A 27628-nucleotide genomic window follows, 5' to 3' on the forward strand; every position below is an offset into this window, starting at 1 on the left:
ACCTCTTCCCTGTCACCATCACAATCACAATCCCTCCTGGCACGATCCATTATCTGGTTGGCAGACCGGGTACCAGTCAGTCAGTCTCGCCATCCTCCCGGAGGACCAGCCGGCGCAGGGAGAGGAAGATGGCCAAAAGCCTCCCCAGGCTTGGCAGCAGCTGTGCCGGTAGACAAGGGAGAAGTGCAGCGCAGATGTGAGTAGTACGGGGAGCTATGAAGGCACCAGAAGGGAGGAATCCTTGGTATCCTCCATGTTTTCTTTTGTTGCCTTTTCCTGTTGAGGAAGAGGTACTCACTTTTGGAGAGAGGGATGGGGATAGAGATAGAAAGAGAGAGAGAGATAGTGGGCAGAGAGGGAGGAAGAGAGACAGAGAGACAGAGAGAGAAAGACTCATCCTGGAAAATGCAAGGTCTGAGGTTTTCTGCCTTTGGCCTAAAGAGCAGTAACCCAGTCTACATCAAAGAAATTGGAAATACATACATTGTTATCCTTCAAGAAACATGGTATAGAGAAAATGGATCCACTGGTTGCCCTTCAGGTTACAGAGAGCTGGTAGTCCCATCCACCGTACTACCAGGTGTGCAACCGCAAAGAGAGTCAGGGGATATGCTCATTTGGTATCGAGCAGACCTAACCAACACACTCTATTAAATTAGTCATAACACAAGCATTTTACTTCTGGCAAGAAATAAATAAGGACATTATCTCAACTGACAAAAATGTCCTCATGTGTGCTCCCCAACACCTAGAGCTGATATCCGGGACCCCGTAGAAATATAATGAGCATAATAAAATAATCCCTATGAAAATCCATCTGTTTAAGATAGAAATATCAGTTATTTTAGTATGGGCTGCGTCTACATCCACCAAATCCACCAATGGCAGCCTTCCGCGTCTGCGGTGGAAGGTGGCTGAGCTACAGCAGAGTTTGTCAGAACATGACACATCCCGACAATCTGTCTACTCATTTACATTTACATTTAAGTCATTTAGCAGACGCTCTTGAAAACGTCTGCAGCATCCGAACGGTTTGGCCTACAAAATAATGAGACTCTCACGAACACGTGTTTTGTTCTAGGACGCCCACAAGCCTCACAAGACTCGTCTGAAGGTAGCTCGATACCAGTTTAAGAAATGAATGTAAGTACAGTGCTGTATTCAGACCCCTTAACGTTTTCCACATTTTATTACATTACAGCCTTACTCTAAAATGTATTAAATTGTTTTTTCCCCTTGTCAATCTATACACGCCACCACCGAATGACAAAGCAAATGTAACATAACAAAAACTATTATATTACATTTACATAAGTATTCAGACCCTTTACTTAGTACTTTATTGATGCACCTTTGGCAGCGATTACAGCATACTCTTCTTGGGTATGACACTACAAGCTTGGCACAACTGTCTTTGGGGAGTTTCTCCCATTCTTCTCTGCAGATCCTCTCAAGCTCAGTCAAATTGGATGGCGAGCGTCGCTGCACCGCTATTTTCATGTCTCTCCAGAGATGTTGGATCGGTTTCAAGTCTGGACTCTGGTTGGGCCACTCAAGGACGTTGAAAGACTTGTCCCGAAGCCACTCCTGCGTTGTCTTGGCTGTGTTCTTAGGGTTGTTGTCTTGTTGGAAGGTGCTCCCAGGGCTACTCCTTCCTTCTACATCCAAGCCTTCACCTTCCCTGCCATCAGCCACAGCTGTAAGTCCAGGATTGGCCTTTACAGTCACCGAAAGACTCACAAGGTAAGGAGAAGATGGTCATCATCGTGCATCATCTGTGCATGTTACTGGTTGAGTTAGTGTTGGGCTGGAACAGTTGAAGAAAAGTTTAAGTCAGAAATGTACATACACCTTAGCCAAATACATTTAAACTTAGTTTTTCACAAGTCCTGTCTAAGGTCAGTTAGGATCACCACTTTAGTTTAAGAATGTGATATGTCAGAATAATAGCAGAGAGAATGATTTATTTCAGCTTTTATTTTCTTCCATCACATTCCCAGTGGGTCATACGTTTACATACACTCAATTAGTATTTGGTAGCATTGCTTTAAAAAAATTAAACTTGGGTCAAAGGTTTCGGGTAGCCTTCCACAAGCTTCCCATAATAATTTAGGTGATTTTTTGCCCATTCCTCCTGACAGAGCTGGTGTAACGGAGTCAGGTTTGTAGGCTTCCTTGCTCGCACAAGCTTTTTCAGCTCTACCTACAAATTTTCTATAAGATTGCGGTCAGGGCTTTGTGATGGCCACTCCAATATCTTGACTTTGTTGTCCGTAAGCCAGTTTGCCACAACTTTGGAAGTATGCTTGGGGTCATTGTCCATTTGGAAGACCCAATTCTGATGTCTTGAGATGTTGCTTCAATGTATCCACAGAATTTTCCTACCTCATGATTCTGTCTATTTTGTGAAGTGCACCAGTCCCTCGTTCAGCAATGCAGCCCCACAACATGATGCTGCCACCCCCGTGCTTCATGGTTGGGATGGTGGTCTTCGGCTTGCAAGCATCTCCCTTTTTCCTCCTAACATAACGATGGTTATTATGGCCAAAAAGTTATATTTTTGTTGCATCAGACCAGAGGACATTTCGCCAAATAGTATTTGTAGTAGTAGTCTTGCTTTTTTATTGCAGTTTTGGAGCAGTGGCTTCTTCCTTGCTGAGCGGCCTTTCAGGTTATGTCATTATGTAGGACTCGTTTTATTGTGGATATAGATACTTTTGTACCTGTTTCCTCCAGCATCTTCACAAGGTCCTTTGCTGTTGTTCTGGGATTGATTTGCACTTTTTGCAAAGTACGTTCATCTCTAGCAGACAGAACGCCTCTCCTTCCTGAGTGGTACGACTGCTGCGTGGTCCCATATGCTTGCGTACTATTGTTTGTATAGATGAACGTGGTACCTTCAAGTGTTTGGAAATTGCTGCCAAGGATGAACCAGACTTGTGAAGGTCTACAATTTTTTTCTGAGATCTTGGCTGATTTATTTTAGTTTTCCCATGATGTCAAGCAAAGAGGCACTGAGATTGAAGTAGGCCTTGAAATGCATCCACTGGTACTCCTCCAATTGACTCAAATGATGTCAATTAGCCTATCAGAAGCTTCAGGACATAATTTTCTGGAATTTTACAAGCTGTTTAAAGGCACAGTCAGCTTAGTGTATGTAAACTTCTGACCCACTGGAATTGTGAATAGTGAATAGTGAATTATAAGTGAAATAATCTCTGTAAACAATTGTTGGAAAAATGACTTGTGTCTAATCGACTTGTCAAAACTATAGTTTGTTAACAGTACATTTTTGGGGTGGTTGAGAAACGAGTTTTAATGACTACAACCTAAGTGTATGTAAACTTCCGACTTCAACTGTAGATGTAGAGAGGCCCATTATCAGCAATCATCACTCCTGTGTTCCAATGACACGTTGTGTTTGCTAATCCAAGTTTATAATTTTAAAAGGTGAATTGATCATTTGAAAATCATTTTGCAATTATGTTAGCACAGCTGAAAACTGTTGTTCTTATTAAAGAAGCAATACAACTGGCCTTCTTTAGACTAGTTGAGTATCTGGACCATCAGCATTTGTGGGTTTGATTAGAGGCTCAAAATGCTAGAAACAAAGACCTTTCTTCTGAAACTCGTCAGTCTATTCTTGTTCCGAGAAATGGAGGCTATACGATGCGAGAAATTTCCAAGAGACTGAAGGTCTCGTACAGCTCTGTGTGCTATTCCCTTCACAGAACATCGTAACAAATCGTGGCTCTAACCAGAATAGGAACAGGAGATGGGAGGCCCCGGTGTACAACTGAGCAAGAGGAAAAGTTCATTAGAGTGTCTAGTTTGAGAAACAGACGCCTCACAAGTCCTCAACTGGCAGCTTCATTAAATAGGACCCACAAAACACCGGTCTCAACCTCAACAGTGAAGAGGCGAATCCGAGATGCGTGCCTTCTAGGCAGAGTTGCAAAGAAAAAGGCATATCTCAGACAGGCCAATTAAAATAAAACATTAAAATGGGCAAAAGTACACAGACACTGGACAGATGAACTCTGCCTAAAAGGCCAGCATCCCTCTTTACTGTTGACATTGAGACTGGTGTTTTGCGGGTACTATTTAATGAAGCTGCCAGATGGGTTTAATTTGTGAAGGTACACAAGCAGACAAACACCTACTTGGAGGTGACAGCATTCCCTCGTCCATATGCAGAGCTTCATTTGTAATTTGGGAGGTTGCCGAGCTGGGGGTGACCTGGGGCGCTCTGAGGTACCAGAATGCCAGATTTGTTTTCCCTTTACAATAAGCATTCCATGCATATTAATACTTTTTATACAGAGCAGTAGAGGACAAGGCACTTTCAGAAACCCCCCCCCTCCATCATTTCAGATGACTGGAGACTTCAGCAGAATCTTTTTGAACCTTTTCACACATATCAACAAATCCTTCTACAGTGGTCCCTGCAGCGTACGCACCAACCGGTGTGATGACAACACTTATTTAGAACATCCTGTTATGATTGATGCAACAATCATGAAGTGAAATGAAAAAAATTACTTGTTTTTGAAATGTGTAAATATGTATTCACCCCTTTTGCTATGAAGCCCCTAAATAAGATCAATTACCTTCAGAAGTCACATAATTAGTTAGATTGCACACAGGTGGACTTTATTTAAGTGTCACGTGATCTGTCATATGATCTCAGTATATATATGCACCTGTTCCGAAAGTCCCCAGAGTCTGCAACACCACGAAGCAAGGGGCACCACCAAGCAAGTGGCACCATGAAGACCAAGGAGCTCTTCAAACAGGTCAGGGACAAAGCTGTGGAGAATTATCGATCAGGGTTGAGTTATAAAAACATATCAGAAACTTTGAACATCCCACGGAGCACCATTGAATCCGTTACTAAACATGGAAAGGATATGGCACCACAACAAACCTGCCAAGAGAGGGCCACCCAACAAAACTCACGGACCAGGCAAGGAGGACATTAATCAGAGAGGAAACAAAGAGACCAAAGATAACCCTGAAGGAGCTGCAAAACTCCACAGTGGAGATTGAAGTATCTGTCCATAGGACCACTTTACACTGTACACTCCACAGAGCTGGACTTTACGGAAGAGTGGTTAGAAAAAAAGCCAGGTTAACCTCTTAAGTCGACCCTCTACTTTTTTGAACATTCTGTTAAAAATCGCGCAACATTTCAGCGCCCTGCTACTCATGCCAGGAATATAGTATATGCATTTGCTTAGTCTGTGTGGATAGAAAACACTCAGACGTTTAAAAAACTGGTTAAATCACTGCTGTGGCTTTACCAGAACGGCATTTACATCGAAAAGCACAGGAAAAACTGATCACTGAAAATGGGAAAATATATCCATGCGCTACTTGAACCCATTGATAAAGGTGAACCACAATTAATTGACTGAGGTTGCAGTACCTACAGCTTCCACACGGTGTCTAGAGTCTTGTCATTTCCCTTCGAGTTTTTTCTTGGTCAAACACATGCAGGGCACCGTATCTCCTCCGGTCTAGGACCGGATATTTTCGTTGAGTTTCTAGCCGGACATTTTTCCAGACGGACAGCTAATGATCTTTACATCGCCTCCTGATGAATTTTATCGCTTATTAACGTTTACTAATACCTAAAGTTGCATTACAAACGTATTTCGAAGTGTTTTGTGAAAGTTTATCGTCAACTTTTTGTATTTAAAAAAATGACGTTACGTTTTGAAACTATGTTTTTTTCGTTTATCACACAGTCTACATATAACGATATCTAGGCTTTATATGGACCGATTTAATCGAAATAAAGACCCAAATAGTGTTTATGGGACATCTAGGAGTGCCAACAAAGAAGATGGTGAAAGGTAATGAATGTTTTCTATTTTATTGTGCGGTTTGTGTAACGCCGAAATGCTAATTAAATACATAGCAGATGTCCAGTTTTTCCTGAAAGATTCTTGTGTAGGACACATCGTTCCGTTTTGTTACTATGCATTTGGCTACCGAAACTAACCGAAAATTCAGTCACCTACACGTCGAACTTTTTTCCGAATTAACTCCATAATATCGACTGAAACATGGAAAACGTTGTTTGAATCAATCCTCAAGGTGTTTTGTCATATATCTCTTCATTGAAATGCCGATCCTGGAAGCCTGCATTCTTCTCTGATAGCTGACTCTGGTAGCTGACTTTTGCGCACCAATTTCCACGCAGACACCGTGCGGGACACTTGGCAATTGTAGTCTCTTATGGTCAATCTTCCAATGATATGCCTACAAATACGTCACAATGCTGCAGACACCTTGGGGAAACGATAGAAAGTGTCCGTTCATTCCTGTCGCATTCACAGCCATATAAGGCGATCATGGAAAACGTAGCTTCAGAAATCCTGTTCATTTCCTGGTCGCTCAAACATCTTGGTTTTGCCTGAAGCTTTTGTTATAAGGCACTCACAGTGAAAATCTTTGCAGTTCTGGAAACGTAAGAGTGTCTTCTTTCCAAAACTATCAATTCCAAGCATAGTCAAGCATCTTTTCGTGACAAAATATTGCGCTTAAAACGGGCACGTCTTTTTATCCAAAAATGAAATAATGCCCCTATAGGACTAACAGGTTAACTCAAGATCTAAATGCATATCCCCATGAAACTAATTGAGATTTAATGGTTGGTTGCTATGTGTAAAACTTGAAGAATTATCATCCACGATTAAATGCAATGGTGTTTTTGTGTAAAGTATACACATGCGCAGAACGTAATCCGCACATGCGCAGATCTTTTAGCGAGGTGACTAAAGATTCTGAAAAAGTCGTATCTGTAGCCATAGCCTTGTTTTACAAATGAGATGGTTAGGAAAGAGGAGGAGGACCATGTCTCGCCAGTCACTGGTACAGAAATGTTTGAGAAATGCTGTACTGTATTGCCAATGTTATATGTGACCCGTTTCAGGAAACTAGGCATAAATCGCAAGTCACAACTTCACAGGAGAGCCATTTTAACAAATAAAATGGTTTAATTACAAGCATTGTTGGTTAACCCTTTCACACATACCATCACATGGGTGTGATCGTTCTACAGTGGTCCCTGAAGCATATGATCACACCCGTGTGACTAGAACGCTTATTTAGAATGCTTATTTAGAACGGCTAGTTTCCAATGACGCAACAATCAGCATTTGAGCTGACCACAGTGTTTTTTCAGAAACTATTTACACAAACACAGTCCTTACAAAGGTATGTCCTGTCAGGGATTCCCTCCTCTTCTTCCGAAGAGGAGAGGCGAAAAGGATCAGAGGACCAATATGTGGCGTGGTAAGTGTCCATGGTTCTTTTAATACGTAAATGTACACATGGACACTACAAAACAATAAACATGGAAAACCTAAACAGTCCTATCTGGTGCAAAGACAGAGACAGGAACAATCACCCACAAACACACAGTGAAACCCAGGCTACCTAAGTATGATTCTCAATCAGAGACAACTAATGACACCTGCCTCTGATTGAGAACCATACTAGGCCGAAACATAGAAATACCCCAAAACATAGAAAAACAAACATAGACTGCCCACCCAATTCACGCCCTGACCATACTAAATAATGACAAAACAAAGGAAATAAAGGTCAGAACGTGACATGTCCAGAATGTGGTCAGTCTATTTTTGGATGCAATGTTCAGATATTCACATAACACAATCATCCACCTCATCCAAACTGGAAAAATTTAGGCTACATTTGTCCTAGCTGAGGAAAGATTGACGCAACACAAGCGGTCATATTTTATAACTCTCGACTGACATAAACTACAATATGAATTAGCTAATAACAATTAATATATAGAATTAATCACATCACGGGTGAGCTCACTATTGTTCAAAGTAATTGAGTAAAACACTTTTTAGAAATCTAAAGTAATCCGACGATTCGTTTCAGCGCGCAGCCATGCTTTTTTCCTCACAGAAACTAAAGATAATAAGAGAAGACAAGATGAGTTTGGTCTGTTTATAGTATGCATGTTGAAGGGGTGTCTACCATCGTTCACATCCCACCATTCACTTCCTGAAGTTCTCAAAAAATGTGTGAACCCTTACTCACCTCATTTTGTGATAGCATCTTTGGTCCGACAGACGATTGTATGCATTGTATGTCAACAAATATGGCTCCACACATAGCTGGAATTAGCTTAGCTCATCATAATCAGTACAACCTTCAAAAAAGTATTTTACACACATAATATGTGCCCATTACAATCTATGCAAGAATCGGAATGCATGATTTATCATTGTTACTTGAAAAACGTGAATAAAACAGTAAATATATAAATAATTACCACACAAGACATTTTCTGATAGTGATTTATTGATACAAATGGCGCTTGCAGGCAGTCAGTCACGTAACCTCTCACTCCCACTCTGAGCCATTCAGTGTTGTTGTTTATGTATGTAGCTAGTGAGATAAGCTGTAGCATTAGCAATGTCTTTCAAAAGGAGACAACTCACAAATGAAGTCTGAATTTCAGGATTCAGATTCTGAGAGTGACAGTGAGGAGCTTCCCCCCAGCCATTGAGAACCCTGAATCTGAGGACTCCTTGTCCCAGTTCCCTTTGAAGATACTGGTGGTGATGGAGGCAGACCGACAGTGGATGAAGTACAGGAGTTCTGTGGCAGCTGGAAGGCTGCCAGCCAATTCACCCCTCCTGGCCCTGCTGTTTGCTTTAATGAGTCCCAGTCTGGAGTGCAACGCCCCTTGCCATTTCCATCTGAGGCAGAGTGCTTCAAGTTGTTTCTGACAGAGGAGCTGGTGTGAGACATAGCAGAGACCAATCGCTATGCCTTGGAGCTACAGGAGAAGAGAGAGCCAGGAGTGGGGGGGGGACCATAATTAGTGAAATGTTCACCTTCCTGGTGACAGTCCTTCTCATGGGGATAGTAAAGAAGAACTCCCTAAGAGAATACTGGAGCACAGATCCTATGTTTGCAACTCCCTTCTCTGCCATCCTCTTTTCCTAAGACTCCTTCCTAGTTCTGCTGCGATGACTGCATTTAATCAACAATGCTACTGCCATCCTAAATTACCCGTTAAACAAAATAAGAAATGTCAACAGCTAAGAGTAAAGTGGCAGGACAAACGAGACATCCATGTCCTCTCCACTGTCCATACAGCAACCATGTCGGCCATAGGGAAGGTGGACCACTTGACGGGAGAAAGAAATATCAAACCAGACTGCGTTCTTGACTATAACCTCAAAATGGGGGCAGTGGATAAGGCGGACATGATAAACAGCTTTGTGGAATGCACTCAGAAAACGACCAAGTGGTATAAGAAGATATTTTTCCATCTGATCAACGCAGCCCTCAACTGCCACATCGTTCACCGCCAACTAACAGGTGAGATGATTAATGAACAAGGTATTTTTTGTAATTGGACGTACAGTTCACATACAGAAACTATTAACGTAATAAGGCACTTACTTTGATAGAAACGCAGTCTGGATTTGAGACTGGGTGTCTGTAGTGACACCTCTAGCACTATGCCTTAGACCGCTGTGCTACTTGGGAGTCATAAGGCCATGGTAGCTTCAAAATACAGCACAAGCTAATACTTCTCTGACGCAATTAGCATTGTGTTACAGAGCTAATAGAAGAATGTAGCTAGCTACCTAAGCATTGAGTATAACACCATAAAGGTTATGAAATGAGTAATGTTACCTCGCGTGTCCGTGGGTATAAGGAATATAAGGAATATACACAAATATTATGCTACAGTAGAAACGACATAACACGACATGCTGAACCTATTATAACGTAATAAGGCACTTAATTTGATAAAAACTAACACTTTTCCAAAGTTATTATTAGTAATGAAAACAACTAACAACATGTGTGTGCAGGATGGGAGATGAGCAAATGTCTGCAGACTTGAACTGCCCAAACAATTGGGAAGTGTTTGGAGAATTTTGTCCAGGTCAGAAATGTCCCAAAATTATTTGGGTCGCAAAACCTCACCTACAAACAAGCAAGATTTCTGGCTCTCACAGACCTGTAACTTCATCTTTAAGAGGCTCCCTGTCCTCCACTCGTTACCTGTATTAATGGCACCTGTTTGAACCTGTTATCAGTATAAAAGACACCTGTCCACAACCTCAAACAGTCACACTCCAAACTCCACTATGACCAAGACCAAAGAGCTGTCAAAGGACACCAGAAACAAAATTGTAGACCTGCACCAGGCTGGGAAGACTGAATCTGCAATAGGTAAGCTTGGTTTGAAGAAATCAACTGTGGGATCAATTATTAGGAAATGGAAGACATACAAGACCACTGATAATCTCCCTCGATCTGGGGCTCCATGCAAGATCTCACCCCGTGGGGTCAAAATGATCACAAGAATGGTGAGCAAAAATCCCAGAACCACACGGGGGGGACCTAGTGAATGACCTGCAGAGAGCTGGGACCAAAGTAACAAAGCCTACCATCAGTAACACACACTACGCCGCCAGGGACTCAAATCCTGCAGTGCCAGACGTGTCCCCTTGCTCAAGCCAGTACATGTCCAGGCCCGTCTGAAGTTTGCTAGAGAGCATTTGGATGATCCAGAGGAACATTGGGAGAATGTCATATGGTCAGATGAAACCAAAATAGAACCATTTGGTAAAAACTCAACTCGTCCTGTTTGAAGGACAAAGAATGCTGAGTTCCATCCAAAGAACACCATACCTACTGTGAAGCATGGGGTGGAAACATCATGCTTTGGGGCTGTTTTTCTGCAAAGGGACCAGGACGACTGATCCGTGTAAAGGAAAGAATGAATGGGGCCATGTATCGTGAGATTTTGAGTGAAAACCTCCTTCCATCAGCAAGGGCATTGAAGATGAAACGTGGCTGGGTCTTTCAGCATGACAATGATCCCAAACACACCGCACAGGCAACGAAGGAGTGGCTTGGTAAGAAGCATTTCAAGGTCCTGGAGTGGCCTAGCCAGTCTCCAGATCTCAACCCCATAGAAAATCTTTGGAGGGAGTTGAAAGTCTGTGTTGCCCAGCAACAGCCCCAAAGCATCACTGCTCTAGAGGAGATGCTAGTCTTGAGCGATTTCCTAGGTTAGCTAGCCAGCTATTGTCGTTCTTTTAACGCAACGTAACGTAAATCAACACTGCTAGCTAGCCAGCTAGCCCCGAATAGCAGCACAGTAGCACAGTAGAAACCATTACACTCAACGGAACGACTTGATTAGTGTAGTGTCAACAACGCAGACACTGCCAGCTAGCCTACATAGTCAACAATGCAGCCTCTGCCAGCTAGCCTACTTCAGCAGTACTGTATCATTTTAATCATTTTAGTCAATAAGATTCTTGCTACGTAAGCTTAACTTTCTGAACACTCGAGACGTGTAGTCCACTTGTCATTCCAATCTCCTTTGCATTAGCGTAGCCTCTTGTGTAGCCTGTCAACTATGTGTCTGTCTATCCCTGTTCTCTCCTCTCTGCACAGACCATACAAACGCTCCACACCGCGTGGCCGCGGCCACCCTAATCTGGTGGTCCCAGCGTGCACGACCCACGTGGAGTTCCAGGTCTCCGGTAGCCTCTGGAACTGCCGATCTGAGTTCATCTCAGCCTATGCCTCCCTCCAGTCCTCGACTTCTTGGCACTGACGGAAACATGGATCACCACAGACAACACTGCTACTCCTACTGCTCTCTCTTCGTCTGCCCACGTGTTCTCGCACACCCCGAGAGCTTCTGGTCAGCGGGGTGGTGGCACCGGGATCCTCATCTCTCCCAAGTGGTCATTCTCTCTTCTCCCTTACCCATCTGTCTATCGCCTCCTTTGAATTCCATGCTGTCACAGTTACCAGCCCTTTCAAGCTTAACATCCTTATCATTTATCGCCCTCCAGGTTCCCTCGGAGAGTTCATCAATGAGCTTGATGCCTTGATAAGCTCCTTTCCTGAGGACGGCTCACCTCTCACAGTTCTGGGCGACTTTAACCTCCCCACGTCTACCTTTGACTCATTCCTCTCTGCCTCCTTCTTTCCACTCCTCTCCTCTTTTGACCTCACCCTCTCACCTTCCCCCCCTACTCACAAGGCAGGAAATACGCTCGACCTCATCTTTACTAGATGCTGTTCTTCCACTAACCTCATTGCAACTCCCTCCAAGTCTCCGACCACTACCTTGTATCCTTCTCCCTCTCGCTCTCATCCAACACTTCCCACACTGCCCCTACTCGGATGGTATCGCACCGTCCCAACCTTCGCTCTCTCTCCCCCGCTACTCTCTCCTCTTCCATCCTATCATCTCTTCCCTCTGCTCAAACCTTCTCCAACCTATCTCCTGATTCTGCCTCCTCAACCCTCCTCTCCTCCCTTTCTGCATCCTTTGACTCTCTATGTCCCCTATCCTCCAGGCCGGCTCGGTCCTCCCCTCCCGCCTCCGTGGCTCAACGACTCATTGCGAGCTCACAGAACAGGGCTCCGGGCAGCCGAGCGGAAATGGAGGAAAACTCGCCTCCCTGCGGACCTGACATCCTTTCACTCCCTCCTCTCTACATTTTCCTCTTCTCTCTCTGCTGCTAAAGCCACTTTCTACCACTCTAAATTCCAAGCATCTGCCTCTAACCCTAGGAAGCTCTTTGCAACCTTCTCCTCCCTCCTGAATCCTCCCCCCCCCCCCCTCCTCCTCTCTGCAGATGACTTCGTCAACCATTTTGAAAAGAAGGTCGACGACATCCGATCCTCGTTTGCTAAGTCAAACGACACCGCTGGTTCTGCTCACACTGCCCTACCCTGTGCTCTGACCTCTTTCTCCCCCCTCTCTCCAGATGAAATCTTGCGTCTTGTGACGGCCGGCCGCCCAACAACCTGCCCGCTTTTCTGGATTTTTTTCTCATTTTGTCTGTCATAGTTGAAGTGTACCTATGATGAAAATTACAGGCCTCTCTCATCTTTTTAAGTGGGAGAACTTGCAGAATTGGTGGCTGACTAAATTCTCCCCCCCCACACTATATCTGTTTATTTTATGTCATGATAAAAGGCTCATACATTACAAATGTTTTTTTTTATGATTTATTTCACAGTGATAGCGACTCCGACTGGGAGCCCCCGGTGCCAAGCTGCCTGCTCTACCTCTGCCCCCTCTACTCCTGCCTCCAGTGGTGTTCATTACTGCAGGCATAACTGTACCTCAGGGCCAAAAGGGCACAGCATGGAGGCGTCGTTGTGTTCTGTGTCGCATGTCCTGCACCACTTGTTCAGTTTGCCTCTGCTTTACATCAGAAAGAGACTGCTATGGGACATGGCACAGGCAGCAAAATATTGTGTAGAGGACTTCCAAAGGGTGTACTTAAAAAATATATATATTTTCTAGTATTTTTTTAAACATTTTTGTTGTGTGTGTCTGTTAGAATTGCTTTTTGATATGTTGTATATAGTTATTTGCACTGTTGTATATAGTTATAGGTAATTCGGCCACTTGGGTACATTTGGGCAACTTGTGTGGGACACCTGGGTGACTTCATGCTAAATGTCATGTAGCTCACCCATTCCTGAAGTTATCAGTCTGAAACTTTGCACACCTACAATTGCACTCTTGTGTTATCCATCAGCATCCCATCTGGCTGTGTGGCTATTCTGGTACATGAGAAAGATGATGCTACAACAATAAAAAACAGAAAACGTATGCTCTTTCTTTCTCTTTCCTTCCACCAGATCTACTGTGTTATATTCCCCTACATTCAATTAACATTTCCACAAACTTCAGAACGTTGCCATTCAAATGATACCAAGAATATGCATATCCTTGCCTCTGGGACTGAGCTACAGGCAGTTAGATTAGGATATGTCTTCAGGCAGAAATTGAGAACAAGGGAGGCAGCCATAAGAGGTTTAAAATCACATTACATAACTTCACAAATAGTTTAATGTTTACTCATTCATTTTATACAACAATTAGATGCAAACCTCACAACTGAGACTCTTGTATAAACAGAGTTATGGTAATGTGGCTGTATTGTCTCTCATGGGTGTCACAAACATTATACGAAATGGACCGGTCGTAGCTGGATTCCTTTATTCTCCTGTGAACCTCACTCCCTCTCTACTCTGGCCATGAGGAGATAACTCCTCTAAGAATTTATGACCTGCCTAACAGAGCCTGGCTGTAGGGGGAAGAGAGAGCGGTGGTGAGAGAGAGGGGGATGGTGCTCGCTGTACCCAAAGAGGGCCATGTCATGACACTAGCTACATTTTCAAATATTAAACGTTTCTAATTTTGACAGAAAATGGTTTCATTTCAAGCTAAAGTGTACTCTTAGCTAGCTAACGTTAGCTGGTTGGCTCCTTAGCTAACGTTACGTGTATGACGTTATTATTTGTAACCCAGAACCGTTTGCTTTGCTAGTTAGAGCCTAATGTTAGCTTGCTAACATTGAACCTGGTTGGTTAGATCCCAGCAGATTCACCCAGGGTAGTAAAATACATGATTTGGCACAATGTTCATTGTTGTTTAACTAGCGTTAGCTGGCTGGCTCATTAGCTAACGTTGCGTGGTGTGTGTGATCTTACACATTGTTTACCAAGCTAGGTTCATTGTTTACCCAAGTAGCTAGCTACATGTCTAACCTCTCTGGGATAGCGTCCCACCTGGCCAAAATCCAGTGAAATTGCAGAGCGCCAAATTCAAATAAATTACTATAAAAATCAAACTTTCATGAAATCACACATGCAAGATAGCAAATTAACTTGTTGTGAATCCAGCCAACAGGTCAGATTTCAAAAAGGCTTTTCTGTGAAAGCAAACAATGCTATTATCTGAGGATAGCATCTCCGTAAACAAAGAGAGAAAAGCATATTTCAACTCTGCAGGCGCGACACAAAACCCAGAAATAAAAATATAACTCATGCCTTACCTTTGACGAGCTTCTTTTGTTAGCACTCCAATATGTCCCATAAACATCACAAATGGTCCTTTTGTTCGATTAATTCCATCGATATATCCAAAATGTCAATTTATTTGGCGCATTTGATCCAGAAAAACACTGGTTCCAACTTGACTACAAAATATCTCAAAAGTTACCTGTAAACTTTGCCAAAACATTTCAAACTACTTTTGTAATACAACTTTAGGTATTTTGTAACGTAAATAATCGATAAAATTGAAGACGGGATGATCTGTGTTTAATACAGGAGGAAAACAAACTGTAGCTAGCTTTCTGGTTACGCGCCTCTATCTAACATTACACTTCAAGTTACCCTCGTTCAAGATGGCCATACTTCTTCACTACACAAAGGAAAAACCTCAACCAATTTCTAAAGACTGTTGAGCGGTAGGATCTGCAAGAAGGTCCCTTAGAAATCTGGATTCCCTATGAAAACCCATTGAAATGAGAGTGACCTCCAAAAAAAAAAGAAATCTGAATGGTTTGTACTCTGGGTTTACGCCTGCTAAATAAGTTCTGTTATAGTCACAGACATGATTCAAACAGTTTTAGAAACTTCAAGAGTATTTTCTATCCAAATCTAATAATCTAATAATATGCATATTCATATCTTATCTTCTGGGGATGAGTAGCAGGCAGTTGAATTTGGGCATGCATTTCATCCGGATGTGAAAATACTGCCCCGTCACCAAGACGTTAACCTCTTACCTCTACCTGGGACGCTTGCGTCCCAACTAGAGCTCTGGAAATGCAAATGCGCTACGCTAAATGCTAATAGTATTAGTTAAAACTCAAAAGTTCATTAAAATACACATGCAGGGTATCAAATTAAAGCTACACTCGTTGTGAATCCAGGCAACAAGTCAGATTTTTAAAATGCTTTTCGGCGACAGCATGAGAAGCTATTATCTGATAGCATGCACCAATACACTACAACAGAAAAGCACAGCAGGGGACGTAAACAAAATAATTAGCATTTCGGCGTTACACAAACCGCACAATAAAATAGAAAACAGTCATTACCTTTCACCATCTTCTTTGTTGGCACTCCTAGATGTCCCATAAACACTATTGGGTCTTTATTTCGATTAAATCGGGCCATATAAAGCCAAGATATCGTTATATGTAGACTGTGTGATAAACGAAAAAACAGCGATTTCACAACGTAACGTCATTTTTTAAAATTCAAAAAGTAGACGATAAACTTTCACAAAACACTTCGAAATACGTTTGTAATGCTACTTTAGGTATTAGTAAACGTTAATAAGCGATAAAAATCATCCGTAGGCGATGTACATATCATTAGCTGTCGTCTTGGAAAAATTTCAGGAGAGAGCTCTTCCGGAATGATCTGGGCGGAGACCGGAGGTACGTCGTGCCCCTCTTTCGGTTCAACCAAGAATCAAAGAGGATTAAATTCACAAGATACTCGACTGCATGGGGATGCTGTGGGAGTTGAATGCTCGGTCTTATCTAATTCGGCTCACTGTTAACAATTGCTGGAAGTGGCGCAAGGATATTTATTTCCATTTTCTGTGATCAGGTTTTCCTGCGCTTTCCGATGTAACGCACGTTATGTAATAGCCACAGTCGTGATTTAACCAGTTTTAAAAACGTCCGAGGGTTTCCTATACACACATTCTAACCATATGAACGTACTATATTCCTGGCATGAGTAGCAGGGCGCTGAAATGTTGCGCGATTTTTAACAAAATGTTCAAAAAGTAGAGGGTAGGAGCAACTAGTTAAGGGGAAACATTTAAATGTCTTGGAATGGCTAGTCAAAGCCCAGACCTCATTCCAATTGAGAATCTGTGGTATGACTTAAAGATCGCTGTACACCAGCGGAACCCATGCAACTTGAAGGAGCAGGAGCAAATTTGCCTTGAAGAATGGGCAAAAATCACAGTGGCTAGATGTGCCAAGCTCATAGAGACATAACCCAAGAAACTAGCAGCTGTAATTGCTGCAGAAGGTGGATCTACAAAGTATTAACTTTGGGGATCCAAGGTTGTAAGGCAACAAAATAGGAAAAATGCCAAGGGGGTGAATACTTTCGCAAGCCACTTTATTTCTAACTTAAACTGACAGATTCAGATTTTTTTTATTATGTTACTTAATTTGATGCACCGTTATAGTGGTGAGTTCTATCTCACCTGATGTTTTTACATATTGTATTTGTTTTTAATCGAGTGGCTGCAGATCCAACTTTTTCGGGATCTGTTGTCGTCTGATTAATAGATCTGGAACTTCCTGAATCTTATGCGCATGTGCAGATTGCCTTCTACACGTGTGTATTTTCTCTACTTTACTCGCAGAGAACAGGCGTCTCAGGCAAAGTTGGATCAAAGTTAGATCAAGCTGAATCAATGTCTGCAAGATCACATAATGATCACAGTATTCTACATAACAATACCAAATATAATAGCATAGTTTAACATTACTGTAAGACAAAAACAACACAACTTTTTCTCTCTTGTGGCCAAAACACAACAGCGTGCCCCACAAGGCAAAATACACAGGTAGTCAATGCTACAGTTTGTTATCACCATCTGCAGAAAAATTTGCTCAATGTACATCATTCAAAACAACACTGCATGCTACTTCGAAGGAACACTGTTTAACCTCATAGTCCGCCCCCCATCCCGCATGCGGTATCGTTACTTCAGCCTCAAGCTCATTACCATAACGCAACATTAGCGATTTCTAAAAATCGCAAATGAAATGAAATAAATATGCCTGCTCTCAAGCTTATCCTTTTCTTAACAATCCTGTCGTCTCAGATTTTCAAAATATGCTTTAGAACCAGAGAAAATCAATAATTTGTGTAAGAGTGGTGATAGCTAGCTTAGCATTTAGCGTTAGCATTTAGCACGCAACATATTCACAAAAACCAGCAAAGGAATCAAATAAAATAATTTACCTTTGAAGAACTTCAGATATTTCAATGAGGAGACTCTCAGTTACATAGCAGATGTCCAGTTTTTCCTGAAAGATTCTTGTGTAGGACACATCGTTCCGTTTTGTTACTATGCATTTGGCTACCGAAACTAACCGAAAATTCAGTCACCTACACGTCGAACTTTTTTCCGAATTAACTCCATAATATCGACTGAAACATGGAAAACGTTGTTTGAATCAATCCTCAAGGTGTTTTGTCATATATCTCTTCATTGAAATGCCGATCCTGGAAGCCTGCATTCTTCTCTGATAGCTGACTCTGGTAGCTGACTTTTGCGCACCAATTTCCACGCAGACACCGTGCGGGACACTTGGCAATTGTAGTCTCTTATGGTCAATCTTCCAATGATATGCCTACAAATACGTCACAATGCTGCAGACACCTTGGGGAAACGATAGAAAGTGTCCGTTCATTCCTGTCGCATTCACAGCCATATAAGGCGATCATGGAAAACGTAGCTTCAGAAATCCTGTTCATTTCCTGGTCGCTCAAACATCTTGGTTTTGCCTGAAGCTTTTGTTATAAGGCACTCACAGTGAAAATCTTTGCAGTTCTGGAAACGTAAGAGTGTCTTCTTTCCAAAACTATCAATTCCAAGCATAGTCAAGCATCTTTTCGTGACAAAATATTGCGCTTAAAACGGGCACGTCTTTTTATCCAAAAATGAAATAATGCCCCTATAGGACTAACAGGTTAACTCAAGATCTAAATGCATATCCCCATGAAACTAATTGAGATTTAATGGTTGGTTGCTATGTGTAAAACTTGAAGAATTATCATCCACGATTAAATGCAATGGTGTTTTTGTGTAAAGTATACACATGCGCAGAACGTAATCCGCACATGCGCAGATCTTTTAGCGAGGTGACTAAAGATTCTGAAAAAGTCGTATCTGTAGCCATAGCCTTGTTTTACAAATGAGATGGTTAGGAAAGAGGAGGAGGACCATGTCTCGCCAGTCACTGGTACAGAAATGTTTGAGAAATGCTGTACTGTATTGCCAATGTTATATGTGACCCGTTTCAGGAAACTAGGCATAAATCGCAAGTCACAACTTCACAGGAGAGCCATTTTAACAAATAAAATGGTTTAATTACAAGCATTGTTGGTTAACCCTTTCACACATACCATCACATGGGTGTGATCGTTCTACAGTGGTCCCTGAAGCATATGATCACACCCGTGTGACTAGAACGCTTATTTAGAATGCTTATTTAGAACGGCTAGTTTCCAATGACGCAACAATCAGCATTTGAGCTGACCACAGTGTTTTTCAGAAACTATTTACACAAACACAGTCCTTACAAAGGTATGTCCTGTCAGGGATTCCCTCCTCTTCTTCCGAAGAGGAGAGGCGAAAAGGATCAGAGGACCAATATGTGGCGTGGTAAGTGTCCATGGTTCTTTTAATACGTAAATGTACACATGGACACTACAAAACAATAAACATGGAAAACCTAAACAGTCCTATCTGGTGCAAAGACAGAGACAGGAACAATCACCCACAAACACACAGTGAAACCCAGGTTACCTAAGTATGATTCTCAATCAGAGACAACTAATGACACCTGCCTCTGATTGAGAACCATACTAGGCCGAAACATAGAAATACCCCAAAACATAGAAAAACAAACATAGACTGCCCACCCAATTCACGCCCTGACCATACTAAATAATGACAAAACAAAGGAAATAAAGGTCAGAACGTGACATGTCCAGAATGTGGTCAGTCTATTTTTGGATGCAATGTTCAGATATTCACATAACACAATCATCCACCTCATCCAAACTGGAAAAATTTAGGCTACATTTGTCCTAGCGCTGAGGAAAGATTGACGCAACACAAGCGGTCATATTTTATAACTCTCGACTGACATAAACTACAATATGAATTAGCTAATAACAATTAATATATAGAATTAATCACATCACGGGTGAGCTCACTATTGTTCAAAGTAATTGAGTAAAACACTTTTTTAGAAATCTAAAGTAATCCGACGATTCGTTTCAGCGCGCAGCCATGCTTTTTTCCTCACAGAAACTAAAGATAATAAGAGAAGACAAGATGAGTTTGGTCTGTTTATAGTATGCATGTTGAAGGGGTGTCTACCATCGTTCACATCCCACCATTCACTTCCTGAAGTTCTCAAAAAAATGTGTGAACCCTTACTCACCTCATTTTGTGATAGCATCTTTGGTCCGACAGACGATTGTATGCATTGTATGTCAACAAATATGGCTCCACACATAGCTGGAATTAGCTTAGCTCATCATAATCAGTACAACCTTCAAAAAAGTATTTTACACACATAATATGTGCCCATTACAATCTATGCAAGAATCGGAATGCATGATTTATCATTGTTACTTGAAAAACGTGAATAAAACAGTAAATATATAAATAATTACCACACAAGACATTTTCTGATAGTGATTTATTGATACAAATGGCGCTTGCAGGCAGTCAGTCACGTAACCTCTCACTCCCACTCTGAGCCATTCAGTGTTGTTGTTTATGTATGTAGCTAGTGAGATAAGCTGTAGCATTAGCAATGTCTTTCAAAAGGAGACAACTCACAAATGAAGTCTGAATTTCAGGATTCAGATTCTGAGAGTGACAGTGAGGAGCTTCCCCCCAGCCATTGAGAACCCTGAATCTGAGGACTCCTTGTCCCAGTTCCCTTTGAAGATACTGGTGGTGATGGAGGCAGACCGACAGTGGATGAAGTACAGGAGTTCTGTGGCAGCTGGAAGGCTGCCAGCCAATTCACCCCTCCTGGCCCTGCTGTTTGCTTTAATGAGTCCCAGTCTGGAGTGCAACGCCCCTTGCCATTTCCATCTGAGGCAGAGTGCTTCAAGTTGTTTCTGACAGAGGAGCTGGTGTGAGACATAGCAGAGACCAATCGCTATGCCTTGGAGCTACAGGAGAAGAGAGAGCCAGGAGTGGGGGGGGGACCATAATTAGTGAAATGTTCACCTTCCTGGTGACAGTCCTTCTCATGGGGATAGTAAAGAAGAACTCCCTAAGAGAATACTGGAGCACAGATCCTATGTTTGCAACTCCCTTCTCTGCCATCCTCTTTTCCTAAGACTCCTTCCTAGTTCTGCTGCTGCGATGACTGCATTTAATCAACAATGCTACTGCCATCCTAAATTACCCGTTAAACAAAATAAGAAATGTCAACAGCTAAGAGTAAAGTGGCAGGACAAACGAGACATCCATGTCCTCTCCACTGTCCATACAGCAACCATGTCGGCCATAGGGAAGGTGGACCACTTGACGGGAGAAAGAAATATCAAACCAGACTGCGTTCTTGACTATAACCTCAAAATGGGGGCAGTGGATAAGGCGGACATGATAAACAGCTTTGTGGAATGCACTCAGAAAACGACCAAGTGGTATAAGAAGATATTTTTCCATCTGATCAACGCAGCCCTCAACTGCCACATCGTTCACCGCCAACTAACAGGTGAGATGATTAATGAACAAGGTATTTTTTGTAATTGGACGTACAGTTCACATACAGAAACTATTAACGTAATAAGGCACTTACTTTGATAGAAACGCAGTCTGGATTTGAGACTGGGTGTCTGTAGTGACACCTCTAGCACTATGCCTTAGACCGCTGTGCTACTTGGGAGTCATAAGGCCATGGTAGCTTCAAAATACAGCACAAGCTAATACTTCTCTGACGCAATTAGCATTGTGTTACAGAGCTAATAGAAGAATGTAGCTAGCTACCTAAGCATTGAGTATAACACCATAAAGGTTATGAAATGAGTAATGTTACCTCGCGTGTCCGTGGGTATAAGGAATATAAGGAATATACACAAATATTATGCTACAGTAGAAACGACATAACACGACATGCTGAACCTATTATAACGTAATAAGGCACTTAATTTGATAAAAACTAACACTTTTCCAAAGTTATTATTAGTAATGAAAACAACTAACAACATGTGTGTGCAGGATGGGAGATGAGCAAATGTCTGCAGACTTGAACTGCCCAAACAATTGGGAAGTGTTTGGAGAATTTTGTCCAGGTCAGAAATGTCCCAAAAATTATTTGGGTCGCAAAACCTCACCTACAAACAAGCAAGATTTCTGGCTCTCACAGACCTGTAACTTCATCTTTAAGAGGCTCCCCTGTCCTCCACTCGTTACCTGTATTAATGGCACCTGTTTGAACCTGTTATCAGTATAAAAGACACCTGTCCACAACCTCAAACAGTCACACTCCAAACTCCACTATGACCAAGACCAAAGAGCTGTCAAAGGACACCAGAAACAAAATTGTAGACCTGCACCAGGCTGGGAAGACTGAATCTGCAATAGGTAAGCTTGGTTTGAAGAAATCAACTGTGGGATCAATTATTAGGAAATGGAAGACATACAAGACCACTGATAATCTCCCTCGATCTGGGGCTCCATGCAAGATCTCACCCCGTGGGGTCAAAATGATCACAAGAATGGTGAGCAAAAATCCCAGAACCACACGGGGGGACCTAGTGAATGACCTGCAGAGAGCTGGGACCAAAGTAACAAAGCCTACCATCAGTAACACACTACGCCGCCAGGGACTCAAATCCTGCAGTGCCAGACGTGTCCCCTTGCTCAAGCCAGTACATGTCCAGGCCCGTCTGAAGTTTGCTAGAGAGCATTTGGATGATCCAGAGGAACATTGGGAGAATGTCATATGGTCAGATGAAACCAAAATAGAACCATTTGGTAAAAAACTCAACTCGTCCTGTTTGAAGGACAAAGAATGCTGAGTTCCATCCAAAGAACACCATACCTACTGTGAAGCATGGGGGTGGAAACATCATGCTTTGGGGCTGTTTTTCTGCAAAGGGACCAGGACGACTGATCCGTGTAAAGGAAAGAATGAATGGGGCCATGTATCGTGAGATTTTGAGTGAAAACCTCCTTCCATCAGCAAGGGCATTGAAGATGAAACGTGGCTGGGTCTTTCAGCATGACAATGATCCCAAACACACCGCACAGGCAACGAAGGAGTGGCTTGGTAAGAAGCATTTCAAGGTCCTGGAGTGGCCTAGCCAGTCTCCAGATCTCAACCCCATAGAAAATCTTTGGAGGGAGTTGAAAGTCTGTGTTGCCCAGCAACAGCCCCAAAGCATCACTGCTCTAGAGGAGATGCTAGTCTTGAGCGATTTCCTAGGTTAGCTAGCCAGCTATTGTCGTTCTTTAACGCAACGTAACGTAAATCAACACTGCTAGCTAGCCAGCTAGCCCCGAATAGCAGCACAGTAGCACAGTAGAAACCATTACACTCAACGGAACGACTTGATTAGTGTAGTGTCAACAACGCAGACACTGCCAGCTAGCCTACATAGTCAACAATGCAGCCTCTGCCAGCTAGCCTACTTCAGCAGTACTGTATCATTTTAATCATTTTAGTCAATAAGATTCTTGCTACGTAAGCTTAACTTTCTGAACACTCGAGACGTGTAGTCCACTTGTCATTCCAATCTCCTTTGCATTAGCGTAGCCTCTTGTGTAGCCTGTCAACTATGTGTCTGTCTATCCCTGTTCTCTCCTCTCTGCACAGACCATACAAACGCTCCACACCGCGTGGCCGCGGCCACCCTAATCTGGTGGTCCCAGCGTGCACGACCCACGTGGAGTTCCAGGTCTCCGGTAGCCTCTGGAACTGCCGATCTGAGTTCATCTCAGCCTATGCCTCCCTCCAGTCCCTCGACTTCTTGGCACTGACGGAAACATGGATCACCACAGACAACACTGCTACTCCTACTGCTCTCTCTTCGTCTGCCCACGTGTTCTCGCACACCCCGAGAGCTTCTGGTCAGCGGGGTGGTGGCACCGGGATCCTCATCTCTCCCAAGTGGTCATTCTCTCTTTCTCCCCTTACCCATCTGTCTATCGCCTCCTTTGAATTCCATGCTGTCACAGTTACCAGCCCTTTCAAGCTTAACATCCTTATCATTTATCGCCCTCCAGGTTCCCTCGGAGAGTTCATCAATGAGCTTGATGCCTTGATAAGCTCCTTTCCTGAGGACGGCTCACCTCTCACAGTTCTGGGCGACTTTAACCTCCCCACGTCTACCTTTGACTCATTCCTCTCTGCCTCCTTCTTTCCACTCCTCTCCTCTTTTGACCTCACCCTCTCACCTTCCCCCTACTCACAAGGCAGGAAATACGCTCGACCTCATCTTTACTAGATGCTGTTCTTCCACTAACCTCATTGCAACTCCCCTCCAAGTCTCCGACCACTACCTTGTATCCTTCTCCCTCTCGCTCTCATCCAACACTTCCCACACTGCCCCTACTCGGATGGTATCGCACCGTCCCAACCTTCGCTCTCTCTCCCCCGCTACTCTCTCCTCTTCCATCCTATCATCTCTTCCCTCTGCTCAAACCTTCTCCAACCTATCTCCTGATTCTGCCTCCTCAACCCTCCTCTCCTCCCTTTCTGCATCCTTTGACTCTCTATGTCCCCTATCCTCCAGGCCGGCTCGGTCCTCCCCTCCCGCTCCGTGGCTCAACGACTCATTGCGAGCTCACAGAACAGGGCTCCGGGCAGCCGAGCGGAAATGGAGGAAAACTCGCCTCCCTGCGGACCTGACATCCTTTCACTCCCTCCTCTCTACATTTTCCTCTTCTCTCTGCTGCTAAAGCCACTTTCTACCACTCTAAATTCCAAGCATCTGCCTCTAACCCTAGGAAGCTCTTTGCAACCTTCTCCTCCCTCCTGAATCCTCCTCCCCTCCCCCTCCTCCCTCTCTGCAGATGACTTCGTCAACCATTTTGAAAAGAAGGTCGACGACATCCGATCCTCGTTTGCTAAGTCAAACGACACCGCTGGTTCTGCTCACACTGCCCTACCCTGTGCTCTGACCTCTTTCTCCCCCTCTCTCCAGATGAAATCTTGCGTCTTGTGACGGCCGGCCGCCCAACAACCTGCCCGCTTTTCTGGATTTTTTCTCATTTTGTCTGTCATAGTTGAAGTGTACCTATGATGAAAATTACAGGCCTCTCTCATCTTTTAAGTGGGAGAACTTGCAGAATTGGTGGCTGACTAAATTCTCCCCCCCCACACTATATCTGTTTATTTTATGTCATGATAAAAGGCTCATACATTACAAATGTTTTTTTTTATGATTTATTTCACAGTGATAGCGACTCCGACTGGGAGCCCCGGTGCCAAGCTGCCTGCTCTACCTCTGCCCCTCTACTCCTGCCCAGTGCCTCCAGTGGTGTTCATTACTGCAGGCATAACTGTACCTCAGGGCCAAAAGGGCACAGCATGGAGGCGTCGTTGTGTTCTGTGTCGCATGTCCTGCACCACTTGTTCAGTTTGCCTCTGCTTTACATCAGAAAGAGACTGCTATGGGACATGGCACAGGCAGCAAAATATTGTGTAGAGGACTTCCAAAGGGTGTACTTAAAAAATATATATATTTTCTAGTATTTTTTTAAACATTTTTGTTGTGTGTGTCTGTTAGAATTGCTTTTTGATATGTTGTATATAGTTATTTGCACTGTTGTATATAGTTATAGGTAATTCGGCCACTTGGGTACATTTGGGCAACTTGTGTGGGACACCTGGGTGACTTCATGCTAAATGTCATGTAGCTCACCCATTCCTGAAGTTATCAGTCTGAAACTTTGCACACCTACAATTGCACTCTTGTGTTATCCATCAGCATCCCATCTGGCTGTGTGGCTATTCTGGTACATGAGAAAGATGATGCTACAACAATAAAAAACAGAAAACGTATGCTCTTTCTTTCTCTTTCCTTCCACCAGATCTACTGTGTTATATTCCCCTACATTCAATTAACATTTCCACAAACTTCAGAACGTTGCCATTCAAATGATACCAAGAATATGCATATCCTTGCCTCTGGGACTGAGCTACAGGCAGTTAGATTAGGATATGTCTTCAGGCAGAAATTGAGAACAAGGGAGGCAGCCATAAGAGGTTTAAAATCACATTACATAACTTCACAAATAGTTTAATGTTTACTCATTCATTTTATACAACAATTAGATGCAAACCTCACAACTGAGACTCTTGTATAAACAGAGTTATGGTAATGTGGCTGTATTGTCTCTCATGGGTGTCACAAACATTATACGAAATGGACCGGTCGTAGCTGGATTCCTTTATTCTCCTGTGAACCTCACTCCCTCTCTACTCTGGCCATGAGGAGATAACTCCTCTAAGAATTTATGACCTGCCTAACAGAGCCTGGCTGTAGGGGGAAGAGAGAGCGGTGGTGAGAGAGAGGGGGATGGTGCTCGCTGTACCCAAAGAGGGCCATGTCATGACACTAGCTACATTTTCAAATATTAAACGTTTCTAATTTTGACAGAAAATGGTTTCATTTCAAGCTAAAGTGTACTCTTAGCTAGCTAACGTTAGCTGGTTGGCTCCTTAGCTAACGTTACGTGTATGACGTTATTATTTGTAACCCAGAACCGTTTGCTTTGCTAGTTAGAGCCTAATGTTAGCTTGCTAACATTGAACCTGGTTGGTTAGATCCCAGCAGATTCACCCAGGGTAGTAAAATACATGATTTGGCACAATGTTCATTGTTGTTTAACTAGCGTTAGCTGGCTGGCTCATTAGCTAACGTTGCGTGGTGTGTGTGATCTTACACATTGTTTACCAAGCTAGGTTCATTGTTTACCCAAGTAGCTAGCTACATGTCTAACCTCTCTGGGATAGCGTCCCACCTGGCCAAAATCCAGTGAAATTGCAGAGCGACAAATTCAAATAAATTACTATAAAAATCAAACTTTCATGAAATCACACATGCAAGATAGCAAATTAACTTGTTGTGAATCCAGCCAACAGGTCAGATTTCAAAAAGGCTTTTCTGTGAAAGCAAACAATGCTATTATCTGAGGATAGCATCTCCGTAAACAAAGAGAGAAAAGCATATTTCAACTCTGCAGGCGCGACACAAAACCCAGAAATAAAAATATAACTCATGCCTTACCTTTGACGAGCTTCTTTTGTTAGCACTCCAATATGTCCCATAAACATCACAAATGGTCCTTTTGTTCGATTAATTCCATCGATATATCCAAAATGTCAATTTATTTGGCGCATTTGATCCAGAAAAACACTGGTTCCAACTTGACTACAAAATATCTCAAAAGTTACCTGTAAACTTTGCCAAAACATTTCAAACTACTTTTGTAATACAACTTTAGGTATTTTGTAACGTAAATAATCGATAAAATTGAAGACGGGATGATCTGTGTTTAATACAGGAGGAAAACAAACTGTAGCTAGCTTTCTGGTTACGCGCCTCTATCTAACATTACACTTCAAGTTACCCTCGTTCAAGATGGCCATACTTCTTCACTACACAAAGGAAAAACCTCAACCAATTTCTAAAGACTGTTGAGCGGTAGGATCTGCAAGAAGGTCCCTTAGAAATCTGGATTCCCTATGAAAACCCATTGAAATGAGAGTGACCTCCAAAAAAAAAGAAATCTGAATGGTTTGTACTCTGGGTTTACGCCTGCTAAATAAGTTCTGTTATAGTCACAGACATGATTCAAACAGTTTTAGAAACTTCAAGAGTATTTTCTATCCAAATCTAATAATCTAATAATATGCATATTCATATCTTATCTTCTGGGGATGAGTAGCAGGCAGTTGAATTTGGGCATGCATTTCATCCGGATGTGAAAATACTGCCCCGTCACCAAGACGTTAACCTCTTACCTCTACCTGGG

This window comes from Oncorhynchus nerka, linkage group LG1, assembly GCF_034236695.1.
Source record: "Oncorhynchus nerka isolate Pitt River linkage group LG1, Oner_Uvic_2.0, whole genome shotgun sequence".
NCBI classification, from domain to species: Eukaryota; Metazoa; Chordata; class Actinopteri; order Salmoniformes; family Salmonidae; genus Oncorhynchus; species Oncorhynchus nerka.